A 21,954-nucleotide genomic window follows, 5' to 3' on the forward strand; every position below is an offset into this window, starting at 1 on the left:
ACCCTCTAGGAGGATGGATGAAAATTAACTTTGATGGTGCTGCTAAGGGGAACCCTGGTAGGGAGGGATGTGGGGGTGTTATAAGAGATTCCAATGGGATTTGTGTGGCCGCTATTGCTTCTTCTTTGGGGATTCAGTCCAATCACATAGTGGAGGCCATGGAAATCCTTAAAGTTGCTAGGAAATTAAAAATTAATAAGGTTTGGACTGAGGGGGCTCCTTAAATATCATTAGATGTCTTAAAATATTGTCTAAGCCCTCTTGGAATATTAAGAATATCATTCTTAACTCCCTTAAGATTATTGATGACTTTGAGGATTGTATTATAACTCATACTTCTAGAGAAGCTAACAGGTGTGCGAACTTCTTTGCTAACTTTGGAGTTAGCTCTAATGCCTCTTTTTCTTGGCAAAATGAAGGATCATTACCTTTTGAGGTGAAGGGCGCTTATTTTTTGATTGAATTAATGGCATCAACATCTCTTTATCTAATAATGATTACACTTAACGGGAGGAGGAATGATAATTATTATATCGATTGGGGGAAGTTTCTAGCCGAGATGATATGGCTTCCTTCACACATTTTCTAGGTTGATTTCACCGCAGAGTCTTTTAACTTTCACTTCCCCTGTTTTCATCGTCAAGGCTTTTAGTTTTTTATTGTGATCGATATCTTTGGGTTGGTCATCACCATGGGAGGCAATATCAATAGTAACGAACCCTCGAGTTGCCAGGCTTGGAAGAAGGAAAGAAAATTTGGAGGAGATTGCAGAAGGGAGGGTTGTCTAGCTTCATGGAGAAGCTGCATGGTAAGAAGGATTATGCCTCGAAAGCCTTTGTTAAGGGTTGGTCTAAGAAGAAAGTCACCCTGTTCGGCCAAACTATCAAACTGGATGAGGAGTTCATTATGAAGGTGACAGGTATGCCCATGGAAGGTGTGAAGTTCTTTAGGGATCAGAAGATGTCTGACAATGTCATGACTTGACCTTCCCTAAATCTGATGTGGAGAGGAATAAGCTAGTAAAGTTAAACAAAACTTACTTTGCCCCTTATCAAATTAAACTTTTCTGGAGGAAAATGCTCAGAGTGGTTATGGAGTATGTTACTGTAGATGGCAGGTTTACAAAAATATAAAGCTATCATTTTGTCCTTTAAAACCATTTTTGTCACGACATTAAGATTTATGTCCCTTATTATCTCGCCTGTTCTCTGAATGATAATGTTGCGGATTACATTAAGAATCCAAAAGCTAGCCCTCTTGCCCATCAAGGTCTTATCCTCTTGATTTATGAGTTTTGTAAGGCTAGCGCTAAGCAGATTCAAAATGACTCTGATGATGATAAGGAGTATGAACCAAGTGATGACCCTGGCTACTCTGACTCCAAGGAGGATGAGGATGCCAGTCCACCTCCCAAGTCGGGGGCTAATCCCATGGTTCAAATTTTTGATCCCGAGGAGGAGGGTAAGTTATCTCCGCATGAGCATGAAGCCCAGGATTCTAAGTAGATGAATTTAGACTCAAAGGAGTTACATGACAAGCCGAAATCCATGATTGATATCTTGGGAATTGCTAGGAGCTCCTCTGTTGGTCTTTACTATTTCAACAGGTGGGCTTTCCATGAAATTAAGTCTCTGCACTTAAAATTAAGAGCCACAAATGCCAAAATTGAAGAGGATGAGTTTAAGCAGAATAAAGATAGTTAGATGGTGAATAATAAGAATGCGGCCCAGGATATAGAAGATTATGCTACTTGGATTGTGGGGGAAAAAGCTATGATGTTAGAGAGTTTAAAGATGAATGGTGAGACAACTGAACTCTTAAAAAGAAGATATGATCATAGGAACAATGTGATCAGCCAAAAGATGATGCAAATTGAGGAAGGATTGAAGAAAATAATGGAAAATAGTGTTGTTATGATGAAAGTTTGTGGCCAATATTAACGCTTTGGTTTCCAAGCTAGAGAGAATTCATAATGAGAAGAATGTTGTTGATCTGGAAAATGAAGTTGGGGCCTCTAGCTCAAAGATGACTCCTCGCACTACTAGGAGAACAAGACATAGCACTAAACTGGTGGAAGAGTCTCTTCCACAGGACCTACTAGACCTTAAGGAAGCTGCCAAGGCCATGCTATGGCTTGAGAAGGAGGCCTCCCATGCCTTAGACATTTATAAGTAGGTGGTCTGTGTTTTCTATTTTTGCCAGCATCTCGCTGGCCTTTTGCTGGTCTTTCTGTGGCTGCTAGGTTGTATTGCTTATGTATTGTAACCATTTTTGTTTCTTAGACCTAGGTTCTTTTATGATACTTTATCGCTTTATCTTTAATGCTATGTTGTAAGGGGTATTGGGTCCCCATAAAACTTGTTTTTGCTTAATAAAAAATAGCTAACAAAAGGCATACTATAGCTAACCAAAGTGTTCAGCAAGGGAGCCAAGCCGTAAGACATAAACAACTGAAAAAGAAAAAAGTAAAAGTAAACCTTATGCCTCTACACATGACCATATTGTTTAACACCAGGACCTTCTTGTTGCAGCACAATGTTCCAATATTTTGTCAGGATCTTGAAGAGTTCCTTGTGGATGCCTTCCTCCTCAATCATTTCGCCTAGAATCTTTTCCTACATAAGACAAAGGGAGGTTGCAGATTATGCATCACCTGAAGACTAAACTTGGAGATGTTGTCCATCTTCTTTTCAAGGTCAAGAATCTTGGCCTTCAACATCCGTAGTTCAGCTCCCATCGCCTTCAGCTCATTGTTTGCGATTTGACAATCTATGCAACTGCCTCTGGCAACAATCACCTTAACATCCTCCTCTTCCATTTTGATTTCACTAGTTAGGTTCACATGCTCAACCCACATGCCATTAGAAGCATGGGTGGAGCCATTGTTAACCAATTTCTCAAGGTTATCTTCCAAGTCACACTCGCCACCTTCCACATTTTCCTTCTCACCCTTCTCCTCATGTCCCTTCCACTGTTCCTCTACATCCTCCTCTGAATCATAATCAACCAGTTTTAACTTTTTACCTTTACCACTTATAAATTTGTCATTGTTCAAAAGAGACCCTAATCAAACCAGATCCAAAGAAGAAGAAAATAAGACATGAATATAAATTTTTACTTTATTTTTTTCAATTCCCACTTCTCTTCTATCCTTGACCTATGCATCTATTTAGTAAAAAAAGTTTGCAATACTATCATAATTTCTCTTCATTGTAATGATAAATAATAAAATATAATCTAAAATATTAACACAAAACATTATATAAATATTACTAAAAATATTATTTAATCATTTTATAAATTATAAAAAATACCATATCCATTAATGAATCCACCCTCTTCATAACATACAAATTTGATAACACGGTAAACATAAAAATAATAAATTCTTCAACCTATGTTATTTAATAAATGTTTCAAATATCTATCTATCTATCTATACATACATACATACATACATACATACATACATACATACATACATACATACATATATATATATATATATATATATATATATATATATATATATATATATATATATATATATATCTGTGTGTGTGTGTGTATACATATATATATATACATATATACATATATACATACATATATATATATATATGTATATATATATATATGTATATATACATATGTATATACATATGTATACATGTATGTATCATATCTATCTATCTATCTATCTATTTATATACATATCTACATATCTATACATACATACATACATATATACATAATATATATATACATATGTATATGTATATATATGTATATGTATATACACATGTATATGCATATATACATACATATATATATATATATGTATATACATATGTATATATGTGTATATTATATTATATATATACACACATATGTGTATATATATATATATGTATATATGTATATGCATATATACATGTATATACATGTATACACACACACACACACACACACACACACACATATATATATACATGTATATACATACATGTACATACATGTATATACATGTATGTACATACATGTACATACATGTATATACATGTATGTACATACATGTACATACATGTATATACATGTATATATATACATATATATGTTTATGACAACAAGAATCAGGTATAATACTCTCTATAAATTTCAATATGTCAGGTAAACTTTTTAATGTGATCGATGATGTTGGCGCGACATGTCCTCTAGTATCATGTGGACTGCCCCATCCCAATGTTTCTAATATAATTATTAAAAAGATTTTGTTTATAATAAATTGTAAAGTATAATTAAAAATATTTGATTTAACACTGTCACACTAAAGATTAACACACTAAAGATTAACAGACAAAACATGAGGACAAATTTTCTTAGATTTGTAAGTTAATAAACTTGTCAATGAACTCAATTTTAGCGTTGATAATGACAAATCAAAGCATGTGTTTGGAAGTCGACATAACGCTAGGCTTCTTATTTAACATCCACCAACTGCACTTTTGTCTGCTTTGTTGACTCTTAAATCAATCTTATTCTTCAACCTTTATTTTTTTTTTTCTAGTAAAGAGCCCACAAATGATTTTATACAATGTAGACTTTAACACATTCATGGAATACTTAACACATAAGAAATCAAGATGAGACTAGGCATCAATGAAAATGACAAAACATCCATTTATAATAATTTGACTAAACTAACCTATGTCTCAATGAAAAATTAATTTGACATTTTATAAGGACGATAAATCAATTATTGCAATTAGATTTTAAATTAATTAAATAAGTTTAGATTGAAAAAAAGGTAATAAGTCGAAATAATATTGAAAGGTTAGAGAAATACTTGAAAATTTGATATAATGTTGACTTTTAATTGTTATGATATTGTAATAAAGAAGTGTGAATTGAGATTCAATGTTGAATTTGAGATAAAAATTTTGAGTGCTTAATATAAGATCACATCAAGAGTTTGGTCCATATAGTACAATTATATTCTCAGTGATGTAATTTTGTCCTTTCTAAAAGTGATTCTCAATATTTGTAGAAGATGTGTTTAGATGATATTTATGTTAGAAAATACATCGCATTGTTAAATACTAACACTATTGAGAACCGATCATTAGGTTAACTCACTCGATCTTAACTACCACTTTAGGTAGTCTAGGTTGTGTGTTCAACTCTTGATTCACCTTCAGTGTGGACAATGCTCAGTTGCACATTGCTTAAGAGGTTATAAGGGGGTCCATCCTTTAAAGAGCTAAGCTGGTCACTAGTCTAACTCCTGATTCATCTCAATTAAAAAAAACTATTAAAAGCCTACTATAAAAATGTGAAAAGTATGAAACTTCCTAAACTTTGATTTGGACCCATAGGGTAATTTAACAATAATGGTGACAATGAATATTGATTATTAATCATTGGTAAAAAAATCATTAATAAATGAAGGAGTATTTTTAACTATAATAGCATAACATGCAAATTAATACAAATATGCACTGTATCAACTCTTAGATACAAGTTCAATAAGACTTAAATTTCAATTTTGATTTGAAAATTTGAGACTTGTAGTTCTAACTACAAAAATAACCTAGGTCAATTCCAAATGACATATTAAAAATCTAAAAAATTGACATCAAATTCTATAAATAAAAAATAAGCTTATAAACTTATTACTACATAAACTCTAACTAAAATAGACCCAAAACATTAAATCACACAAATAATAAAATATACTAAATTAAACTATAAAATTCCAACTAAAATACTCATCAAAACCTTTATTACTACTTTAATAATTTTTAATAGCCATGACATCTCACTTCCTAGTCAATCTATGTGACAAATGACAAAGAAAGAGTGTCATGTAATCAACTTTTAAGGGACAAAAAACAAGCATTAAAAGCACTTTATTTAAACATAAAACATCATTTATTTCTTTAATCTACTAAGATTAAAAAAATCTAAAGTAAAGTAGTATTATTATAACCAAAGTATGAATAAGCCTCTTTTGCTTTTGCTTTTTTAATGGTGGAAGTGCAAGAGAGAGGTGTCTCTTTGTCTATTACCAAGAAAAGCAACACAACTATTGGGCACTATCACGTGTGCCTACTTGTCTTCAAGGGGCATGGTGACAACTTCTTTCTTTTTTTTTTTAAATAAAAAAATTGGTTTTTTTTTTCTTCAAATAAAGTTGTCTAGTTAACTTGATCACAGTTGTATGATTAAGTTATTTGTCTAGTTAACTTGATCATAGTTGTATGATTAATTTATTAATCAAATTTACAAAATGTAATCTGAAACGTTGATGTAAAAACACTCATACGATCAACTCCAAACACAACACATTTATAGTCCCATGGATTGTAGAAATCTACTAGCAATAATTTATTTTTAATAATAAACTCGTTTGCAATACTATTATCTTTAGCTCTTGTAATTGATCTCTTGAATCTTTAGTTTCTAGACTCTTCTATTATTCTAAAAATATTGAGTCTTATGAGCTTTTCTTTTTCAAACATGAAAGCGTCTAAAGATTACCCATCTCTATATATTTTAGTGCATACTTGTTTAATGGTAAAAAAAGTTGTGAATCTTTATTTTTTCTTTAGGTTTTATTTTCATTAGAGTATTGTAAATGCAACAATAGTTTATAAGTGGTATATTTTTGTATAACTTTAGTTTATGGTATTATTATATCTTTATATCTTTTATCATTAATATTTAGATCTTTGATTTCGATCTTCAGATTTATTAATTGATATCGTGTATCAGATTTGTGGTATAGATTTGACCTAATTCATTTTATATTCACAAATCTAAAAAATAGTCAAAAGTAGTCTCCCACCTTTAAACTACAAAATCACATTGGAGACAACAAAACTTTAATCCCTTTTCTAGTTTTTTAATGATCTCATAGTTATGGTTCCTAGCTCAAATATTATATTCAACCTATCAATATTCTAATACCCAAATGATGTAGGAGCATCCAAGTCTACATTTGATCTTGCATCGTCCAAAAAAAATTGTTTAATTTTTTTTTGGTTTTTATAAGTAAGGTTTACTAGCAACTATTTAGCACACTCTAAGCAAGGAATTTAATTGTTTAATGTGGATGTGCATTATAGTGATTAAAATGTGAATACCATGAGTGAATAGAACTTTATGGTGAATCATAAGGAATGCTTGGTTTTCATGTTAAAAAAATCTTTATTTGGTTCAAGGAACAATCTTTGATTCATTTTTTTTTGAGGATTTGTTAAATTTAAGTTAGAACATTATGTTTATTTCAAATAGGGCGGTGATTGATTTATTATTACACATCTATATGCTGATGATAAACTAGTATGAGTATGGAAATGCTTAGGTTTCTTAAATATCAAATTTTTATTTATGATTTGATATGAAGGAATTGGGGGGAACTATTTTTATCTTAGAAATGATTATTAGAAAGGATAAAGATTAAACAACTTTGGATTAGTCAGAAGAAGAATGTTAGCTTTATTTTGTAGTAGTTTAATATATAGTGTTCCAAACTAGCGAGTGTTCCCATCCTTACGAGAATAAATCTTTTTGTAGAGCAATGATATTTGACACTAGATGAGATAAAGGATATGAACCACATCCCCTATGCAAGTGTAGTTGACAACCTTATATATGACATGGTCTACATTAGACCAAAAATTGTCTAAGAAATGGAAGTATTGAGTAGGGATATGTTTTATCTAGGTAAGGAGCATCAAACTACACTGAAGAGTGCCTTCAATTTTTTTTTACCAGGGAAGTATTTTAGATGAATTAAAGCACTCTTATACTAGTGCCTTCATTACTTACATGAAACTTATAGTAGTAATTTAGGTAGTCTATAGCACACTAACAACATTATTATAGGAGATATATAGTAAAATATTTGCAACACTACTTGCAATGGTATCAAAAGCCTAAACACCACTTATAACCATAAGGGAAACCTACAAGATTCTAATTGCAATAATACTTGTGACACTTGCAACAATCTTATTGCAGTCTAGAGCTTAGTAGAATGTAACTATATTTAAGGGACTAAATCACACTCAATAAATATTAAGATTAATTATATAAATACATATTTAAATAAGCAATCAATTTAGATACTAAAGTTGGGACTGATATTGAAATCAAATGTGAAAATTAAATGAACAAAATAATCTTTAGTTGGATTTTGAGGAGACAAAAATGATTTTCAAGATGTATGAACTTAATTTATCAAACAAGTCAAGTTTTACAAACTAACCATGCTTTATTATGGTTCTATGCTTGTGGACATGAACTCCATACTTGCAAAAATGAACTAGCATGTAGAAAGTAAAATTGTACATGTGGAATTGAAATGGTTGAAATTTCGTTATCAAGCTGTGTTGGGCTTTGTGTTTGTGTTTTGAAATCAAGAGCTAGTATTGATAGAAATTATTTGGGAACTTGCTAAGCGAGGGCTATATTCTCCTCACGCAAGCTCTAGCTTGACCAATTCAAAGTCTTTAGAATAGTGATTGCAGACAACAAGAAAACATGCAAAGTACCTAGGATGATGTATGCTACATGATAAATATAATTAGATTCCTCAATGATCTTGCTATAATGACGTGCTAGTGGATTAGGGTATGTGGCATAATCTCAAATAAATTACTCAATCTCTTTCAATACAATAATATATCACATTAATCAAATCGAAATGTGCAATGAGTTAGCTCATAATGACTAGAGAAAAGATTAACAAGATTTAAATTTAAATTTAAATTTTGAATTTTGAAAGTTTGAAATTCATATGTCGTAAAAAATAACCTAAATCAATTCCATGCCTACATATTTGATTCAAGCTAGTAAATAACCAATCTAAAATTTAAGATTAATAAACTCTAAATATTAAAAAATATAAATAATCAAATATACATAGATGAATTCCAATAAAATTAAAATTCCAAAGTAAAATATACATAAATCAAGGATTACTTTCACAAATAATATTTGTTAATAGCCATAATACCTAACTTCCTAGTCAATCCATGTGACCGTGAACAAAGAAAGAATTGTCATGCAAGTTAACTTTTCAAGGGACAAAAATGCAAGTACTAAAGTACTTTATGAACACATCACATCTTTTATTTAATTAATTTACTAACATAAAAAAATTATAAAGCAAAAAAATATTATAACTAAAGTATTGCTTTTACTTTTTTCTTTTTAAATGGTGGAAGTGCAAAGAATACTTTTGTCTACCAAAGAAAGCAACCCAACATAGTCCACGTGTACAATTTCTTTAGCAAGTGCCATTTTCCACCATGGTGACAGCTATAAAGTGGTGGCTTTTTTTCCAATTTTTTTTTTTCCACATTTATATGAGCATTAATTTATTATTATTAATATATTTTTAGTATCATTCTTTTTTGCATTACTATTATTTTTAGTTTGTAGAATCGATATTTTGGATCCTTAATTTCTAAGCTTTTATTATTGTTTAAATAGAACATTGACCATTTATTATTTCAAGCATGAAAGCATTCAAAAGTTAAATTTGTTGAATTATTTTAATTGAAGTATTTTAAGAATTATTATATTTATTTTTAGAGGAATATATGTAAAGTACATCGAAGATATCACATTTGTTTATTATTTTATTTAAAAAATTATTATATTATTATATTTTTATTAAACTATTGACTAAATCAAAAAACCTATTTAGACTATATTATTATTATATTATCATATCTTAAAATTTTTATTTTATAGTTGTTCTTCTCCTTATTTTTAAGAAAAAAGTGAATTTTATGTAGGGACACTTTCAATCTCTCATAATTAACAATATTATTTCTAATCTATTATTCTACTACTATTTTGTAGATTATATGATATTGATCAACGGTGGAGATTTGATGAGAAGATCTGATTCGATGAATTGATTGAGATAATTACGAAGTTAATTGATTCCATGATGGAGATAGACAAAATTGATCGATCAGTTGAACTTAGAGTGAGTGGGAGTTGAGAGGTGGAAGTGAAGATAAATAATATAAAATTAAAAAAAGGCGTCAAATTAAATGCTTCTATCTTTTATTAACAAACATTTTTGCATCCATATGTGAGTAGAATATGCCTTTAACATAATAATAGTTCATTTATGGTATATTTTTATTTAAATACAATTTATGGTTTTATTACATCTCAAGCTCTTTTATCATTAAAATTTGGATGTTTAATTTAAGTTCTAAGATTTATTATTTGCTATCTTGTATTAGATTTGATAATGTAGAATTGATCCTAGTTATTAGATTCAAACCTTACATTTGTAAAATTCAAAATTTAATTGATATATTATCAACTACTTCACTAGCTATCATGAGCTAACTAAACATGTGCTTTGTTGGTTTGTGTGCTTAATTATTGTATTAAATGATATTCATTTACTTATTTTGATATATGTTGTAGTGTGAGAAAACACCAAGATCAAAGAGCATAAATGAGAATCAATTATGCATATATCTACTTGTGATATCATTATAATTTCATTACATACTTGATTTATTGTTTTCAATCTTTTTCTTAGATATGTAAAAATAGTTCAACTAGGGGTCTCACAAAGGAGAACTTGACACAAGTTGCAATTTAGCACATTCCCCATAGGTGTTCCTAGACACTATCAACCCCTACATATATTTAGAGATTAAATTTTAGGATGAGAAAATTCTAATAGCCCCCAACCTACCTATGTGGATCCATCATTTTCAATTTAAGGTCAACATATCTATTCACTTTTGCCCTCGTGGAGATTAGTCTCATTATCACATATTTCTACTTGTAGTATCATAAATTGTACTCTTAATTGTGATCCCAATTTTATACTCTCCTTTGCACGTGCTTTATTTTTCATTTTCCTAGACTATTTTAGGACCATTTATAGCCTTGAATTTACCCTTCAACTCAAGGAGATGTGTTCTATTCTATTTTAAATCTTCATTCTTTAATTCCACATTTGATTGTTGTCAAAAATAAAAATTAGGACTAGATCTAACATCACAGGCCTAGATTCTCACATCTCCCTTTCATGGAGCTTATTTTGGTGGGACCTAAGCATTCAACGTACTTGTCTCCATTTTTTTTTTCAATTTTCATATATTTTGAGTGTATGCCTTGACATTACAAAATTTGGTCTCGCTTTTTGTTTATGATTATTTTATGTCATTTTTTTAATAAAAAATAAACTTGTTGACTCATATTAAATCTAGTAGCTTTCCTGTTTAGAGATACAATATTTATGATAGTGAAGCTCTACCAAATTGATTACATAGGTCTGCAAATTTAAAACATAATTTGCAACATCAATTTTTCAACATTGTTGACTCACCATTATTATGATTGAAACTTCACAGAGTGTTAGAGGATAATAGAGATTATTCATTGATGATTGGCTCATACATATTCTCAAGGGTTTGGTATGATCTTATTATTGTCACCAAGATTGCACCCAGAATGCTTAAGCTGAAAGCTCAACAATCTTATGAAATATGGGATGATTTCTAGGCCTATGGGTTGCCTATGGTGGAAATCAAGAATGAGTTGGTTCTCCTTGATGAATCTCCTGCAAATGAATCATTTGCATGCCTATGGGTTGCCTATGGTGGAAATCAACCTCCAGAATGAGTTGGTTCTCCTTGATGAATCTCCTGCAAATGAATCATTTGCATCTCCTGCAAATGAATTTCTTGACAGGAAAAGGGATAGGAATAATTGCTTGAATAGAAACCTATCCTAAGATGTGGTGGACCAAATATTTGAGCTGCACTAACTCACAACACATCTTAAGTAACAAAAAGAACCTTGTTTATCATAGCTCAACTAAGCATGTGATACATCAATATTTCATCGAAAGGAGCTGATCTCAGAATTTTCTTGAAGGAAAAAAAATCATTATCACAACTTCAAACTACTAAGACCCGCTGAACACAATCTATAACCTATATTAACCATACATCTTCCTGAATTAATACTGCTTGAAAGAGACAAAAATCAAAGGATTCTCAAGATGAATCATAGAAATATCATCAAATCAGTCACTCATTACAACCCATGAAGTATTAAGGAGGAAAACTGTTGTACTTTAGTGAGATAAAAGGATTTGCATACAACTAATAATGCTTCTAATGAGCTACAATGTTGTTCTTCAGTCTAGAAGAGGTTTGAAGAAGCTACAATCCCAATTGAGAAAAGAAAAGAACTCCCGCCACCTGCCACTTGCCACCCAAAAAAAAAAATAAAGAAGAAGAGAAAAGACCTATAGAGAAAAGTCTTGGAAAGAGTTGAATGAAGAATGTTAACTCAACTTCAACTCGAAGTCCTCCTTGATTTTATCTCCATCTTGCATGAACTTTGTGATTGGGGTCGAATTTGAGGTAAAAGTGAGCATGAAGAAGGGTAAAACTACCTGCAACTGGTGGTTGACTGCTTCAAAAGTAGTCTTAAGTGATATATAACCCATGTGGTAGCTCAAACTGATGTATAACTCAAGTATTCCCCCTTTTCAAGGCTCAAGCTGATGTAATCACCTCGAAAACCCCTAACTTCGAGGCCTTAACTTAAACTCAATCTGACTGTGACTCAAAAGTCTATTTCTATCTTCTTCAACTCCCTCTTGTATTGAATGCATAGGATATCAACTGATTTGATTACTGGGACTGCTATGTTTTCCTTCAAACTCTCCTCTTAAGCCTTTTAACTGATTCTTGTATTACAAAGTGAATGCAATGGCTTTCTTTTCACTAATTTTTAAACCATGTGACTGCACTACTTACTGGCCTTTGTTCATATGCCTCTGTGCTTTACTCTTGAGAACTGCTAATTCATCTTTTCTTCAACAGTGGTTGAGGGATAATATATTGCATGTATGCACTCTTCATGTAGGTTGTCATATATCTTTGATGATTATATTTCTTCATGCTATGCTTAGGGGCTCACTGTATGCACTTCTTGCTGTAGCTATTGCATCCTTTCACCATGTTCACAGTCCTTTCACAGTCAATGTACCCTCACATCATTTGGAACTGTCCTTGATCATTGTAGGTAGATTGTCCAAGATTGGCTGCTCCATGGTGATTGGTTCTGTCTTTGATATGAATGATACTGCTCTAACTATCTATCGTGATCTCTGAAGTTCTAAAAGAAAGCCTCCTTTTTCTTGAACGTTGCCGCTCTAATGTTCTTGAACTACTCTTCATGAACCTTTGTACCTTGTTGTTCTTAGGGATTTGTTGTGATTGCTCATGGGTGCATGTATGTTTCTCTTAGAAGGCTAATGGCTGTCACTTTGAGGGCATGAATGCTTCATGACTGTATATGCATTTAAATATGATTCTGGGACATATCAATTATGTCATTTTTTTGTTATTTCTGCTCCCATTGCTGTTATTAAGGCTGCATTTTGCTTTCTGATAATGGCTTGTACCCCATCATGCTGATGAAGAGTTCCCTATTGGCTATCTTGATCTCAAAATTACCCTCTCTTTACTGCTCTTTATGCCATAGCAAAACCCTGTACTCTTACTATTAAAACCCTTATGGCTGTGGCTGCTCTATCTTTATATCTAACAGAAAATATCTCATGATCATGCTTTCTTAAACATAATAGATCTGCCCTGTTCATAACTTCATTTTTGCTCCAATTGCATTCATTGTACACATTCACTATTATAGTGACCTTTTGAAGGACTGCATTTTCTTGTGTATGTGGACTGCTCTTAACACCTTTTATCATTTTCTCACCTTCAAGACATCTTCAATGGCTGTAGCTTTACCTTGTATCTGTCTGAGCCTGGATTGTTAGGCTTGTCTTTGCTCTCAAAAATTTCTCTTTGCCAAAACCTCTTTGATTTGGGCCTTGGTTTCTAAGAATGCTATTGGGATTGTCTTCTGATCTTGCATGCATCATACCCTGTCAATGGTACTGTGAAGCTCTGTTGTCTTCCTTACACACTGTTTTGCCTTTGCTAATATTCTTAGAACTTCTTGATTTTATTCTCTTCTTGATTGGTTCTTGTGGCTGTAAAACATGGCAGTTATATTTTCTTATTAAAATTTTGAATCTTCTCTTCATGCATGGTCATCTCTTAGGAGTAAGTGCTATTCTCATCATTCAAAACTTGTTTAAAATTTAGCAGCTTAACAACATAGAATGGAGGTATTTGGAACAATTTTTTACCTTCAAAATTTAAATTCCTCCAAGACTTGGTATGATACCTAGAGGGATTCTTTAGAAACCTATTTTTGGCCTAAAGGCAAAAATAGGTAACAAGGCCGAAAATAGGCAACACTTATGTTATTGAGTTTTAAGATTCAGATTTGACATTTATGATTTACTTGTTATCTACATGTTTATGCACTCTTGAGTTGGTTTGTGCACCACCTTTTGATTGATTCATTTAGGGATCCACTCTAACACACTTGAGTCATATTTTCTTTTATGTTTATGCATGTTAGTTCTCACTGTGTAAGCTTTGACACACTTAAGGTTCAGAGCACACACTTTAGTTTAGTTCCAATTCAGTTATTTGTGGAGGTAGAAATACCAAAATAGGGGCTTGACTAAGGAAAGCTCCTATATAGCTATAACCATTTCCCCCCTCTTTATGCTTGTATAAGTACACATCTAGAATTCTATGATAGTGCAAAGGTTCCGACGACTGAGTTCATGAAAATAGAAATCTTCACTACAAATTCAAGATAAAAATCCTAGATAGGGTCACCTAATGCCCTAATCCTACCTATTTTGGTTGCATTTTTGAAGGATAGAGATTCTAAATATGTTGATCCCAAATTTGATCAATTTTTGTAGTTTTCACAACATTAGGATAGTAAATCCTAACACACTAGTTTGACATAGAAACACTCTACTTTAAGTCTCAAGTGCACCTCGATATCCCTATTCTTTTGTAGCTCTTAATGGTTTTCTATGTATCTACAATTCTATTTTACCAATTTATGTTGTCATTTATGCATGATTTTAGACCTAACTAGACAACATCTAAATCAATCAATCAATCTTGTATATAACAAAGGAACAAAATCCAACTTGTTTACTTCTTTTGAGAAGAGTTAGATAAATTAAAAACCTTTGGTTAGTTTGTGTTCTAATGTTTTATAGAAGAGAGGTTGGCTCTAGTTAAATTACTAGCTATATTATTCAATCTCTTTCCCATATTAATTTTTTTTGTGAAACTGATGTCTTTTATATAACTTTTGATTATAAAAAGCATAAAATTTGATTTACATGCATTGTTTATATCTTCTATGATGTTTCCTGAATTTCTTAATTGATCGAATATTTTATTATTTCATTAGATTAAATTATTTAAGATATTGGTTAAAATAAGTTTTTCTTTTCTTAGAATTAGAAAACTAAAACTTTAAACCAGCATTCTTCTAGATCCCTTAATCAACATTTTTGTCTTGTCTTAATTTTCTTCTACTTCTTTTTCTTACACTTTCTTCTATCAATACATATCTTAGAGAAAGCAATTTTATTCAATCATGTTGGATCTCTTTCTACAATATTTTCATGCATTTGATGAACCATTTAGTAGTGATGATTTTGATAACTTAGATAAAGACCTTGATGACTTCATCTTAATAAATCATCTTCTATGTCTCTATAGTACAAAACAATGAAACCTTCATATACTTGCATGATAATATAATAACAACTCACTTGTCACCATAATGACAACTCACAAGTAGTTTCATGAATAGTATAGGATTGTATCTAGACCAACAAGTTTGACATCAAAGACAAGATAAAGGACCATACAACATCCGAACCAATAGGACATCCAGACCACTAACGAGTTTGACCACAAGATATGATACCATATCACATCTAGATCAATAAGAGTTCCAAGCCACCAACAAGTTTGACATCAATGACAACATAACTTAGATTTCCAACAATCTCCCCCTTTGTCATTGATAGAAATACTTGTACCATCTTCTACAAAAATCTCTCCCCATTTGACATCAAAGACAAAGGGCATACATTTGAAAATAGTGACCTTCCTTCGGAGGTCTCTCCCCCTTTGCAATAATCTCTTGAACTCTTTTATCTTGGCACATTCTTTTTCTCTGACACGTATAATACTCTCCTGACGGGGACAACTCTCATCTGCAACCGCTTTTTTGAAATTGAGAAAACATATACTACACTAATCCCCTTGAGAGCAACCACCACACCAATCCAAGAAATAGAAGATAAGCTTTGAGTCTCCCACATAATACTTCATCTCATGATCTGAGTACCTTAAGGAACTGCCGCAAATTATTTTGCATCAACAATAGATAATGAGACTAAATTTTGTACCATCTACAAATCACATTAAGCATTCTTTATTAGTCAACTTATGCTAAAGAAAATTGAATACCCAAATCTATGAGGGTGGTTCACAAGATTTTTAAGCAGATCTCCCCCAAACATAATGTTGAGTTTAGTCCCAGAAGAATAAACACCAATTGAGGGTGTGGATCCATTCATAACTGTATCTTCATTTGATTTCTTCATCCATAGTATCTTCAACTTCCCTTTAAGATCAATCTTAATGCTAGTAGATTTCCACAGTCCATCTGATTGATATGATCAGCTTCTGGATTCGATTGTTTGATATTCATAAAACCAATCTTTATTGGAAGTCATGTGAAAAGATGCACCTGAGCCAATTAACCATGCATGATCACTTGTATAAGTATCCAAAGTTGTAATGAATTCACCACATCTTCCTTCTCAGACTCAGAATCAAAATCAAACTTCTTATTTTCTTCTTTGTAGTCCTTATGGATGTGACCTGAATTACCACAATTCTAGCAAATGACTTTTGACTTTCTAGGAGATTTTGATCTCCCTTTGGATTTGGACTTATTGCGCTTCTCATTCTTCTTGCCTTTTTCCTTAGGTCTTCCACGAACAATTAGGGCTTCCTTCGAACTGATGGATACCTTCCTCTGCATCTCTTCACCAAGTAGGGCACCCACCACATCTTTATACTTCAAAATAATAAAAGTACTATTGATAGCCATAACAAGAGAATCCCATGAATTAGACAAAGAGCAAAGAAAGATCTGGCATTTCTCCTCTTCATACATCTTAACACCAACTGATGCCAATTGAGGCACCAACATATTAAATGCTTCCAGGTGGTTTGTAATCCATCCACCCTCTTCCATTACCAAGGAATACAATTTCTTCCTCAAGAAAATTTGATTCGATAAAGATTTTGCTTGATACATTTCACCAAGTTTAGTCCATAGGTTTTTGTGCAGAGTTCTCTTCATAGAAATTGATCAAAATAGAGTCTACCATGCAAAATCTAATTAGGCCCTTGGATTTATGGTCCATAACATCATATTGACTAGTCGTAGTAGGATCTAGGGGTCTTGAGACATTCGGATCAACAACATCCCACAGATCTCGATCTATTAGTAGATCTTCCATCTTCAGCTTCCACATCTCAAAATTACTACCATTAAATTTCTCCACCTCTATTCTCCCTGATGAACATGCCATTTGAAAATTCCTACAATAGGATAAAAAAGTATCTTCTACACAAGCTCCCACTCAAATCTGGATTAGTTCAAAAAACCCAACAACCCACAACTGAAACCAAAGGTGATTAAGCTCTGATACCACTTGTAAGGAAGTTAAGTAGCAGAACAACTTCCTACACTAACCTTGAGAGGAGGATGATGCAAATTTTTTTACAGATCGTTACAGCAGTTATAGAAACTTAATAGAAACAAACAAAATATCATGCATACCACAACTTATAAACACATTGATTTATGTGGAGAAAACCCTTTCGGGAGAAAATCCCCACACTCCAAAAGTAGCTCAATATATTATTCAATAATCAATAACATATTACAATATACTTGCAGAGAAAGCTCTTCATGTAGGAGTACCACTAATTAGAGACTTAGAGGTAACTCTATACCCATAAGAATCTTACACATAACCTCTATCTCACGCACCTCATACATAGGAGATACAATACAATAAACCATCAAACTGTATTACAAAACCATGAGCTAAAACCACCCAATAAAGTAGACCCTATGTTATTTCCATTCTAAATGCCCTATGACATGTTAAAACACACATCAACATGTGTTCCTCCCATTTAAAACTCATTTATGTGTTCATTGCAATTTATATTTCTTATTTCAGGAGTCCAAACTTTTGGAGCCCATAACTTGTGAACAGTGTGTCTGATTGATGAACCATTTGAAGCGACAGAAAGCTCGCAAAGTTCTCTAACACCTTGTAAAAAGATACACCATTTATGCCCACTTTTCATGGTGTTTCAGGGCTTCTATAGTCATCAAAATTAATTTTAAACCTCTCATTGCACCCTCCAAAAACATAAACTTTAATATCTTCAAAACTAGCTTTGATCTTGCGATGGAAATTTATTGGCATGCTCATCTAGCTAACGAGTAGCTTTGGGGAGAATTTAGCACCATTTCTTTCTTAAACAAAAACTTAATATAAATAGTAACCTCATGTAAATGCAAGGTTGAGATACCATTTTCCCAACAAAATTGGCCAAGACAAAATTTAAAGGGCATGCTTTGCCATGGTGGGACTATGTCCAAGATGAGAGGAGAAAGAAGGGCAAGCCAAATATTTCTTCATGGGATAGGATGGTTGCTAAGATCAAAGGCAAGTCCATACCTAGTGACATGCCATTCAAATGTATAGAAAACTTCAAAATCTCAAGTAAAGGGAGATGGATGCCAAAGAATATACTAATGAATTCTACAAGTTAAGCATCAAGGCAAGCCACATGGAGGATGATGTGGAGAAGGTGGCTAGATACATGAATGGGTTGAGATTCGACCTCCAAGATGAATTGAGTTTGACTACTCCAATAACAGTAGAAGAGTGCTACCAATTGATCATCAAGGCTGAGGACAAATTGAAGAGAAAGAAAGATGAGAAAATCAAGGGTAGAGGTAGAGGTAGAGGTTTCAGAGGAAGAGGGACCTTTAATGATAAAGGGTAGACCCAAAAACCTCAAGGAGAAAGAAACAACACCCAAGAACATGGTACAAAGCAAAGAGGTGGATTTAGAGAAAGGAGATCAAATAGTAGAGGCAGATTTGGAGGTAAAGGTCGATGAATAATGATGAACTACTAAGGTCCTAACCGGTACTGAGAGGGAGGGGGTGAATTAGTACACACAAAAAAATACTTCAACACTTTGTCATATCAAAACACACCTAACTGGTTGTCTTCACCACTGAACTTGACCATAGCTATACTGGTTAAACAAAAATACTTTAGACAACATTCAATAGATCTCAAACCTTGACAACTACTTCACTGATATAATCATGCATGAGTTGTACCAATAATACCACAACCATTTAACAATGCATGCATATCTAACTAAATTAAAACCACACAATCATCACATGAAAATCTCACAACCCATAACACACAAATTTTTCATGTGGAAACCAAAATGGGAAAAACCATGGTGGAAATGAATACCCACAAGCTATTTTTGAACTCTTTTGAAGTCCACTCTATTAGGATCCTAGTCCGGTTAAAGACTTTACCATAAAGGTCTTGTTAGGAACCGATCTTGTTAGGGATCACCTAGTTAAGGGATGGATATATACCCTATTAAAGGTTGAAACCCTGTTAGGACTTACCTCACTAGAGGATTTCAATAGCTCAATAATCTTGAGCCACTTGGTTAGAGGATTTACAACAAAGCCTGTTAAAGCTACCCGGTCAAGGGATTTACCTTCTATTGAAATGATTAGAAGACAACAGGTAAAACACCGATCTGATAACAACACTTCTTGCTAAGGTAGATCCTTTTCAGTTCCTCTCTTCTGCAATCACACTCTGCAGATTCCTCACTCTGGTTCAACAAGTATCAAATCTCCAACATGCGGACACAAATACAACTTTTGTCAACCACTGCAATAACAAAACTCATTGACCTTATAGAAAACAACTAGTTCGGTAGAATAAACCCTAAACCCTAAATATTTCAAGTTTACACTTACAAGCAATCCAATCCTGACCGTCGAAACACATTACATAGAATGAAATGATCTAAAACAGATCTTAAGACATTCTGCATCGTCCAATCTTCACCACATCTGAATATCAATAACCCATCACCCGCTCCTCACACACCGCTAAGAAAAATGCTAATTCCCAAGGTAGGCATTCAATGCATTCAATCTTCACGTGCAAGAACCAGAAAGAAATCATTCATGTGCACATAGCTGACGTGGAATCTCGATCCTTATCCTTATTCCTTAACTAGCTGGTCACAAAACATCATCGGTTGCACAACACAAGCCAAACCGGTAGTCACACTTAGTGAACCTTGACAACGGTCCACTCCATCCTGGTTGACCATAACCGCTTCTGATCTTCATATTGATTCATACCGGTTCACCTACTTGAGCACTTCTTGACATCAATGACAACATACATTATCACCGCTTCATCATATGCCAACAAAGGTACGAGATCAAATACACTCTTAGGATGATGCTATCAATGCAATCACTTTGGCCATCAAGCATGTAAATGCCTGAATAAGCAACCCTCAACTTCTCATGGTAGAGAAAGGAGAACTCAATTGGTGCAAGAAGAAGATAATGAGATTGTTAAATCCCCATCTCAACATGCTGCACCAGAAATAGGCCAATCTCTCATGGTGAGGAGAACCTTGATCAAAGTGCCAATGGAGAAAGAACCACAACAAATAAAATCACTCTTTAGGACCACTTGTAAAAGCCAAGGTAAATGCTGTAAAGTTGTTATTGATTCTGGTAGTACTGATAACTTGGTTTCTGTTGAAATGGTAGAGAATCTACAATTAAAGAGGTTGCCTCACACCACTCCCTACAAGTTCTCTTGGTTGAATAAAGGGCAACAAGTGGTGGTGAATGAACAAGCTTGGGTGGAGTTCCACATAGGGGGGTACAAGGTCCTATGTGATATCATCCCCATGAATGTTTTCCATCTACTACTTGGTAGACCATGGAAATATGATAGGAGTGCCAAACATGATGGGAGAAAGAACACCTATGTTATAGAGAAAGATGGAGTCTCATATACCCTCACACCTTTGAAAGATGAAGACAAAACACCACAAATGGGGCCTAGTGTGATGTTGGTAGGAGAAAAGGATTTTTTGAAGACCATGAAGAAGGAGAAAGTAGGATTTATAGTCATGATTAGACTAAGGACTATCTTAACAACAATAAAGGATGATAATCTTCCTATGAAGATCCAAAAGTTGATGAGCAAGTATGAGGACATTATGGTAGAAGGCCTCCCAAAATCTCTACCACTAATGAGGGATATTAGTCATTGTATTGACTTCATACCAGGAGCCAATTTACCCAATAAAGAAGCCTACAAGATGATGCCATATAATAATGAAGAAATTAAGAGGCAAATTCAAGCATCACTTGATAAGAGTTTGATCAAAGAGAGCCTTAGCCCTTGTGCGGTTCCCACTATCTTAAAGCTCGTAAAAAGAATGGTGAATGAAGGATGTGCACTGATTCTAGGGTCATCAACAATATTACAATTAGATATAGGTTTCTTATACCAAGAATTGAAGACCTCATGGATTGCTTGAGTGGAGCAACCTACTTTTTCAAGATAGATTTGAAGAGTGGCTACCACCAAACAAAATTAGGCAAGGGGATGAATGGAAGACAACCTTCATGACAAATGAAGGACTTTATGAATGGTTGGTAATGCACCTAGTAGATTCATGAGGCTCATGAATGAGGTCCTGAAGCCCTTCATTAGTAAGTTTGTAGTAGTATATCTTGATGATATTTTAATTTTCAGTTCTATTGAAAAAGAGAATTTACATCATTTGGATTTGGTATTGATAAGAT

Source organism: Cryptomeria japonica, chromosome 1 (assembly GCF_030272615.1).
Source record: "Cryptomeria japonica chromosome 1, Sugi_1.0, whole genome shotgun sequence".
Taxonomy (NCBI): Eukaryota; Viridiplantae; Streptophyta; class Pinopsida; order Cupressales; family Cupressaceae; genus Cryptomeria; species Cryptomeria japonica.